Raw genomic sequence first — 8,324 nt, 5'->3', positions numbered from 1 at the left:
ATAATGTAATAAGAAGACGAAGATTATCAGAACTATGTGATATATTAGCGCAATACATTTTGAACAATCTGATCACACATATACTTGTTAAGAACATTTATATATAAAAATAAAAGGTCAACTACACTGGAAATGGGGGGTAAAAATGGACAAGGATAATTATAATAAAAATAATGTGAAAACAATTTGACACCTAATCACTCTGGATAATAAGCTAATATTACCAGGGTAGGTTTAAGGAGAGAACAAACTGTTTTTAACTACACAAAGGGGGTTTAAATTTTCGTATGGCTAAGGCTTCAATAAACCTTAGTATACGCCCTTTTACACTTTTATACAACACCACAAAAGTCGAGTTTAGATCAATCTTATGACCTGTTTCGATTATATGTTTGGCAATAGAGGATGATGGATGTTTATCCTCTACTCTTATTCGGTCATTTGATTCTATTTGCTTTTGCAACCATTTTGGTACCTGTTCACCTACCTTAGTTTTCAGATCACGATTGCTACTCCCTATGTATGTGTGACCACACACATATTTAAATTGGTAAACGCAGTGGGATGTGACACATTCGTTTTCATGTCTTTTAGGTTTTGAATGAAGCATGGACATCGTTATTTCTTTGATAATGACCTTAGCTGCACAATACGTTTTATTGATGACTGATTTAAGCCTTTGTTTCATTAAAAGGCTATTTGAATCACCTCTAAATGGTAAGGTGATGTAGACAGGCTTTTTCTTCATCAAGGCTACAGTAGGTCTCACTGTGCCATGAACTTTCCATCTATTGATAAATTTAAGTGGGTAACCATTCCCTATTAATGTCTCGTTTAAAAACTTAACATCATCATCAACAGCATCGTTTGTGCAAATACGATCAAGCCTGTTAAATAGGCACCTGATCAAACCCCGTTTGTATTGCACAGGGCAATTACTTTAGTAACTAAGGTATTGACCCGTCCACGTCGGTTTTCGAAAAATGGATCGTTTGATTGAGTCATCTTCTCGTCTGCTTAAAATTATATCCAGGAAGGGAAGCTGGTCGTTCTTCTCTTCGCATGAGAGACTGATGTGGTTTTGAATAGTGTTAAGTTTATTCATTAAACAGTTTATGTCATCCTTTCTTTCACAGACAACTAAGATATTGTTCACATATCTCTTATAAAGTGATACGTTTTCGATTAAGTCTTCAGACAGATTTTCAACATGTGCCATAAACACATCTGCTAATAATGGTCCTAACGGACTACCCATAGCAATCCCATCAATCTGGTGAAAGTATTCGTCTTCAAAAGTGAACTGAACTTTGTCAGTAAATAAAAGTAATAAATCTTTAAGAATTTTTAAAGGGATAGGTAATTTAAGGTTGTTTAAAGATGTATAGTCACATAATATGTCAATAGTCTTTTTCAAAGGTACATTTGTGAATAAGGAATTCACGTCAAATGAGCACATTGTCTTTCCCTTGATATTAATGTCACCTAAATGATCGACCAATTCAAAAGAATCCTCTAGAGAATACTTACATAAACGTCTTCGAATAGGATCCAGCAATTTTGTTAGCCATTTGGCTAGGTTATGTGTGGGTGATCGGCACATTGATAAAATTGGTCGTAAAGGAATATTTGATTTATGAATTTTAGGTAGTCCATATAAATGAGGATACTCAGAACCCATATTTTTTAGGAAATTAAATTCCTCTTTATCAATAATATTCAGGTGTAACAATTTTTCCAGGTTTGAATTTACTCTTCCCTCTGGTTTGTTAATACCTCCAAATTCAACATCAAGCATGAATTTACTTTCATCACTGAGGATGGATAACATCTTACCGTTATATTCGCATTTGTTCATGATAACCACGCCTGATCCTTTATCAGGCCTCAACAAGACAATATCAGGGTTTGTTCGTAGTTCTTTTAGTGATTTAAAATGTTGAGAAGTTAATATGTTTCTCTGCTTTGGTCCAACATTATGAAATTAGTGTGCTATATCCACCAGTTCAGCTTTACACCAGCTTTGATTACTTAAAGACGTAGGGGTTAGAGTACTCAGTTGATCATATAGATTTTCAAATTAGGCATTTATTTTCAATTCAGATATTTGCGTTATAGGGACCGAGAAATTAAAACCAATTTTCATTCTCATTGAGTTCAAATCACGCTAGTGGGATCATAGATGCATACTGCTAAAGAATCTCATACTAAGATGAAACAGCCATCTAGTACTTCCAGGCCTTCCAAGATGATCTAACTTTAATCCATTCATGAATCCAACTACTAAGTAAAAATATTATTTTCCGAAATATAATAATCATAAACATTTATATTGTCTAGATATTTTTTAATGAATAAAATTGATTAAAACCTATAAATATTTCAACAACTTTTCTTATTACGTACATTGTGCATTGACTATAATTATACATTTGAAAGGTAGAAAAAAAATGTTTTACGGATTAATAATGCAACTTCAAATGAGAATTAAAAAAAAAGAATTTTGTTACATGGCTTGTAATTTAATATTTTTTTTCAAAATTATTAAACTGTTTAATATACTTGGATTCATTTAGTATTGCTTGTTTGAATCTTCCCATCGATGTGTTAGGACTGCAACTGGTCAGTCTCTAATTGGCATATGTGTATACTGTGTGCATTGCAATACTAAATGAATTCAAACTTAGCCCCATCGCACAAGCAAGTGGCTATCAGGACTCAGTGGCCGAGTGGATAACGCGATGGCGTTTGAAGCGAAAGGTACTGGGTTCAAGTCCCAGAGTGAACATCAACTCTGAGATGCAGGTACATTCAGCTGACGAGTCCGAAATAGGACGAAACGCGCGTCCTGGATTCCACTGCTAGCCACTATCCATCTCTGCTTGCCATGTTTAATATACTTTTCTAGAAAAATTGTCATTTCTCTTTACGATAAAAATTTTACAAATAAGGAACACAATAATTCTCAATTAATTTTTTTTCTTTTTTTTCGGTATTAGCTGTCTAGATCTATTTTGTAGGTGTATAATTTCTAATGTAAGGAAATGCTCAAAGATTTTCTTATGGCTAAATATTATTATGCTAATTGAGTATGATAATAAAAATAAAAAAATTTTTCAACGTAATCAATGTTAATTAATTTTATAACCGAAAATTTCTTCTTTATAAGGTTTCTCTTCAAAATGTTTATCTTTCACACTTGGATTAAATGAAGCTTTTCATTATAATTTACTGCTAGGAGTGTTTAGTATATACAGTGAGCAGAATAAAAGATATCGTCACTTCATTTAAATAGTTACACATTGTATGATAATGATTTGTAATAAAAGTGAAATTCAACTGCCCGTAAATGAAAATTAATTCAATTGTTGTTTCTTCCTCCCCTCCTGGATAATGAATATACTACACTAGGACTTTTATAGAGGATAACAACTATTTCTAAGTAATAACAATGTCAATAGTTAATAACATGAGGCTCATTTATTGCAAACATGTTAATGAAGATTTTCTGTAATTTGTTTTAAAATCCTTTAGTCATAGTCAAAATATCCAATAAATTCAAATTATTCTTGCCTGAAATGAAACTTTGAAAGACAGTCACAGAAACTGAAGATCAGATGTTTACTTAATATTGTCTGTTTGAAAAATCCTATAATTTGTTAGTTTCATCAAACCGAAATTGAGACAATACCAATAAATCTATATCCACTGAACAAATTATCTTAAATAAAGTATTTTCGTAGTTGAAATCATGAGTCAATTGAAGCTAGACCACCATGGAAAACCTAGAAGCAGTGGACGGCCGTTTCGTCCTATTATGGGACTCATCAGCATTAACACCGATGGATGCCGGCCATCTCAGTGGTCTATCAGTTAAGTGCTCCGGTGCGAGGCTGGTAGGTCCTGGGTTCGAATCTCGCGGGTGCGGGATCGTGGATGCGCACTGCTGAGGAGTCCCTTAATAGGATGAAACGGCCAACCAGTGCTTCCAGGTTTTCTATGGTGGTCTAGCTTCAATTGACTCATGATTTAAACTATGAAAATATTGAAATATCCACAAAAAACCCCTTCTGAACTTAAAGTACACAATTTATTCTTTACAAATAATGTACACAAGATATTGACATAAATTTCTCAGTCTATATTTACTTGAATATCTAGTAGTTGAAATAGTGGAATACTTGATTTAGTCTAGACAAAGTCAAATGTTACTGTATCATCCTAGGCACCGCTATTCCAAGATCATTTTCTAAACATGAATTCAAAAGATAAGAATCACAAAACGGATACACTTTTATTTTATTTTAAAGGTTTAAATTTCCCTGTTTTTAGTTTTTTGAAAAAGAACAATGGTTTTTCTTGTCACAAAGGAAACTTTAATGAATACTACGATAGTATCTGCATTCCAAAGTTGATCAAGCTATTGTTGGTAGTAGCTAGCAATGTAATTCAGGAAACAAGTTTCTTTCCACTCGAGATTGGTTAAATAAATTTATCTGTATCTAAACTTAAATGCGCTTATCGATAACATCTTTAATGTCCTCAAGTTTACAATAGAGGAATCGGCAAATAGAATTCTATTTTTAGACACAGTACAGTTGAAGAACTACTGTACAAGAAACAAGAGAAGTACATAGAGTTTTAAACTCTAACTGTAATAAGTCAACTACCCTTTAGTTTTAGGTAGTTGAAGGTTGTCAGGAAGAAATCCTAATCTAGGTTTTTTGCTAGTCGAAAGCGTGATAAACGAGTTTTTGCAAAGTCACAGTTCATTAGAAGATACACCTACGTTTTTCAGGCCTTTTATAAAAATAATCACCCAAACAATTTTGTGTGAAGCTGTCTGGCTAATTAACATACTATCTGAAAACTACTTAAGGAGACCGAAGATCGGGTCTAATTATCACCTGGATAAATATATCTCAATATTACTACAAGGATTTTGAAATCATTGAGATCATTATCGTTTTCAAGCAACTATAATCACTGTATTCCATTTTACACGAGACAAATAACAACTACTTCAGTGAAATCATTTACATCAACTGTGAGAAGGGGTATATTTGTCACTTATCAGTGGAAGGACAAAAATCGGACCTGTATTTGTTATAAGTAGAAGCCAGTCAGTTGATAATCAGTGGAATTATAGGACTATGTGTTTACTTTACATTATTTATACACAGTTAGGAGTGAAAATGTTGTTTCCGCATTGTTGATTTTTACATAGATCCATATTGACCAATAACCTGAAAAAATCATAAAGTAGTTTGTATCTATCAGTATTGGGTTATGGACATTATTGATATTGTAAATCGATCAATTTTGACAACCATTAAAAACCTGAAACTATTGGGCGACGATTTACTCCAAGGATATAACGTTCTAACAGCACACATCTACGACATTTCACGCGAGGTTGGAAACCAGGATCTTCGATCTTGCGCAACAATCTCCACAACCCCATACTGAAGGCTACCATGTGCTTAATAGTGACTAGATTGAGAGGGAATTGTTGGGGTTCTAGTAAGGTTTCTTAACCAGTGAAGTCCAACCGAACGAAGACATCGTGAATTGGTAGAAATTCGACTCCAACACTTTTAGATGTTGGCTCAGTGGACTATAGGTTAAGCGTTCATGCGAGACCGAAGGTCCTGTGTTCGAGTCTCGCGCGTCGGACTATGGTTACACACTACTGAGGAATCCCATACTAAGAAGAAATCGCCAACCAGTGCTACCAGCTTTTCAATGATAGTTTAACATTGGTCGGTTCATGATCTCAAAACGTTTTTGTGTCTTTTGTTCAATATTGGTTATTATTCACCCTACTAAGCACGAATTAACTCCAAAGAAAAGATAATTTTTTTGAGTAAACAGGTGAGAAGTAACTAGCGATTAAATGATTCCTTGTCAACTTACAATTATATCGCATCGATATACGTTTTACAGATACAGATATAAGTCATAATTTATTTCAGATAATTATTACTTTATGTCAATATTAGCAAAGAGTTGTAGTTAGGAAAAAGAAGTTGGCTAACATTTTGTGTTACTTTAATCTTTAATATTTACTTATGAGATTTTGATTTCAGAGCTTAAGACGTTTATCATATATACGGAATGAATGTTAATTTGGTCACTTACTGGGGTTGAATAACAATAAATTATGGATTAAATATTTGTTTCACATCTCTAATAAGAGGGTCCTATAAATATAAATCAGTCTGACCTAAATAGTTAACTTTTTTAAAGAATAAATTTACATTACTCATAGTTGATTTATTTATTCGAACAGTAGCTAAGTGTTTGGTAAACTGGGGATGTATCGATGTGTTTACTGATTGTTTTTTTTTGTTTAAATACTAAGTGCCGGGAGTTCTTTTTCAAGTTGAAGTTTTTACATCTGAAGTGTTTACAACTTTATTAGTCAGAGTTGCGATATTTTAATGTCTATTTGGACTGAGATCCCAGGTCTTGTATATTATATCGATTATCTCCTGGATGATGTTTGCTTAATCATTAACTGATTAAATTCATTGATTACCAATATAGTTTTCTTGACGATCTTTATGGTTAAACTTATAGATTATTTTCATCATTTAATATTTTAATTATTAAATAAATTTTTGTAATTTTGTTAATTTTTGTACAACTACTATTTTACAAGGTATTGGCAAGTGTATGATAATGTAAAAATTATTTGAAATGTTGTTTGAAACTACATACTTAATGAATGTAGTTTACTTTACTTTTATTTGTCATGTTAATTATATTATCTTTGATCCTCAATTGATAATTAATGAACTTGAATACTTGTTATATGCAGCTAGTAAGCAAGGTTGGATGAAGGCAGTATAATCATGTTTGATAGATGAAAATATTCATTATTTTCTATATCACTTTTAAGAAGTTTTTTACTGTTATTATTCCATATTCAGAATTCACTAAAAGCTTTTTTTGATATGGAAATTTATTTTGTTTAGTTTACTGAAAATCACTTAATAGAATGAATTTAAGGTTTTTAACGTCAATAAAATTTATTGTTTACTTATAGTCAAGATTTGATAATGACTTGAAGATGAATTAATTATATATTTAAAGCGGATAACCTATTCTAAAATATATAATTAGTTGAAATGAGAAAACAGGCGTTAAAGGAATGTATTATAGTTATATGAGTTGATGATAAGATGCACATAGACTTCCATCATTCAGAATAAAATAATGAACAAACCTTTCAAGTCACACTGTAGTGTGGTCTACTTATATCTATATAAGTAGTATTTGACGGTGGTCAGACTTAGAAAATATTTTGACAGAAGACCGATAAGGTAAGAACGGAACTGAAGCGCACTGGTGGGAAAATGCATGAACAATGGAATTAGAGAAGATGATTTGATATTTAAAGAAGAAACAGTGAAGATCAAGACAATTGATTGTCATTTTGCAAATTAAATGTTTACTGTATGGTTATCAGAATTTAGTGAGATAGTCTGTAATTTGTGCTTAAATGCATTCGTTCGTCCTAACCGGTGTTTTGTTCACTACAACGCTTCATATGACTTTATCGGTAATTATTAAGGAAAACGTATTTATTAGCTATTATTTCTTTATCTATCTAGTGATTGAATCATTGAATAACTTGCTTTTTTGAATGGTATTCAGTATATAAATATAGAAAGTTTAGTTGTATACATAAATATTAATGTCAAAATACAAAACTTCTTCCATTTCACCATCTCCATGATTGGCTGTCCCAAATGGGTAATATAAATTGTGATTTCCGTCATTCATGAAGATACCTCAACATTTCTACAGACGATGATATTAAACTCACTAATGTAAATAAACAATTATCTGAATTCAGACAATGTAACAAATTCTACATATTTATGTGTATAGGATAAGTACGTTGTTTTCGTAAACATACACTTATTTGGTTTCATTTCACATAATTAGTTTAGCGTAATATAATTTCAAACGTACAGAACTCAAATAAACAAAACATATGATCATTTGGTCAACAAAACATAGACTAAAATATTAGATTAAAAATATTTCTATCCACCTTAATATCACAACGTTTTTGTTACAATATCGGAGCATAAAAGGCTCTGCGTCAGTAAATATATTGAAGCTTTTTTTAAGGAACTCAGGCATAGGATATAGTTTAAGTGATGTTCTATTTGAAATTTATCTTATTTTCTGGTATAAAACTATAATTATTGCGTTATGGAAAAATGACATTGCCACCTGAAAAGATTTTTAGTTAAAGACTAGAAAATATAACGTTAGTTCAAATTTCGTCAGCCATCAAACGTACTACT

The 8,324-nt window shown here is 31.8% G+C and overlaps 1 non-coding gene across 1 annotated transcript; it reads left to right on the top strand.

Annotated features, from left to right (window-relative positions):
* The first annotated feature begins 2,718 nt into the window (after positions 1 to 2,718).
* On the top strand, positions 2,719 to 2,785 carry Smp_tRNA_00444_Gln_TTG.1.1. Its single transcript has one exon. It is a non-coding gene (tRNA).
* Positions 2,786 to 8,324: the final 5,539 nt, after the last annotated feature.

The sequence above is a fragment of the Schistosoma mansoni genome, chromosome 4 (genome assembly GCF_000237925.1).
Source record: "Schistosoma mansoni strain Puerto Rico chromosome 4, complete genome".
NCBI classification, from domain to species: Eukaryota; Metazoa; Platyhelminthes; class Trematoda; order Strigeidida; family Schistosomatidae; genus Schistosoma; species Schistosoma mansoni.
The sequence above is the reverse complement of the archived record's forward strand: the minus strand, read 5'-3'. Positions and strand labels throughout refer to the sequence as shown.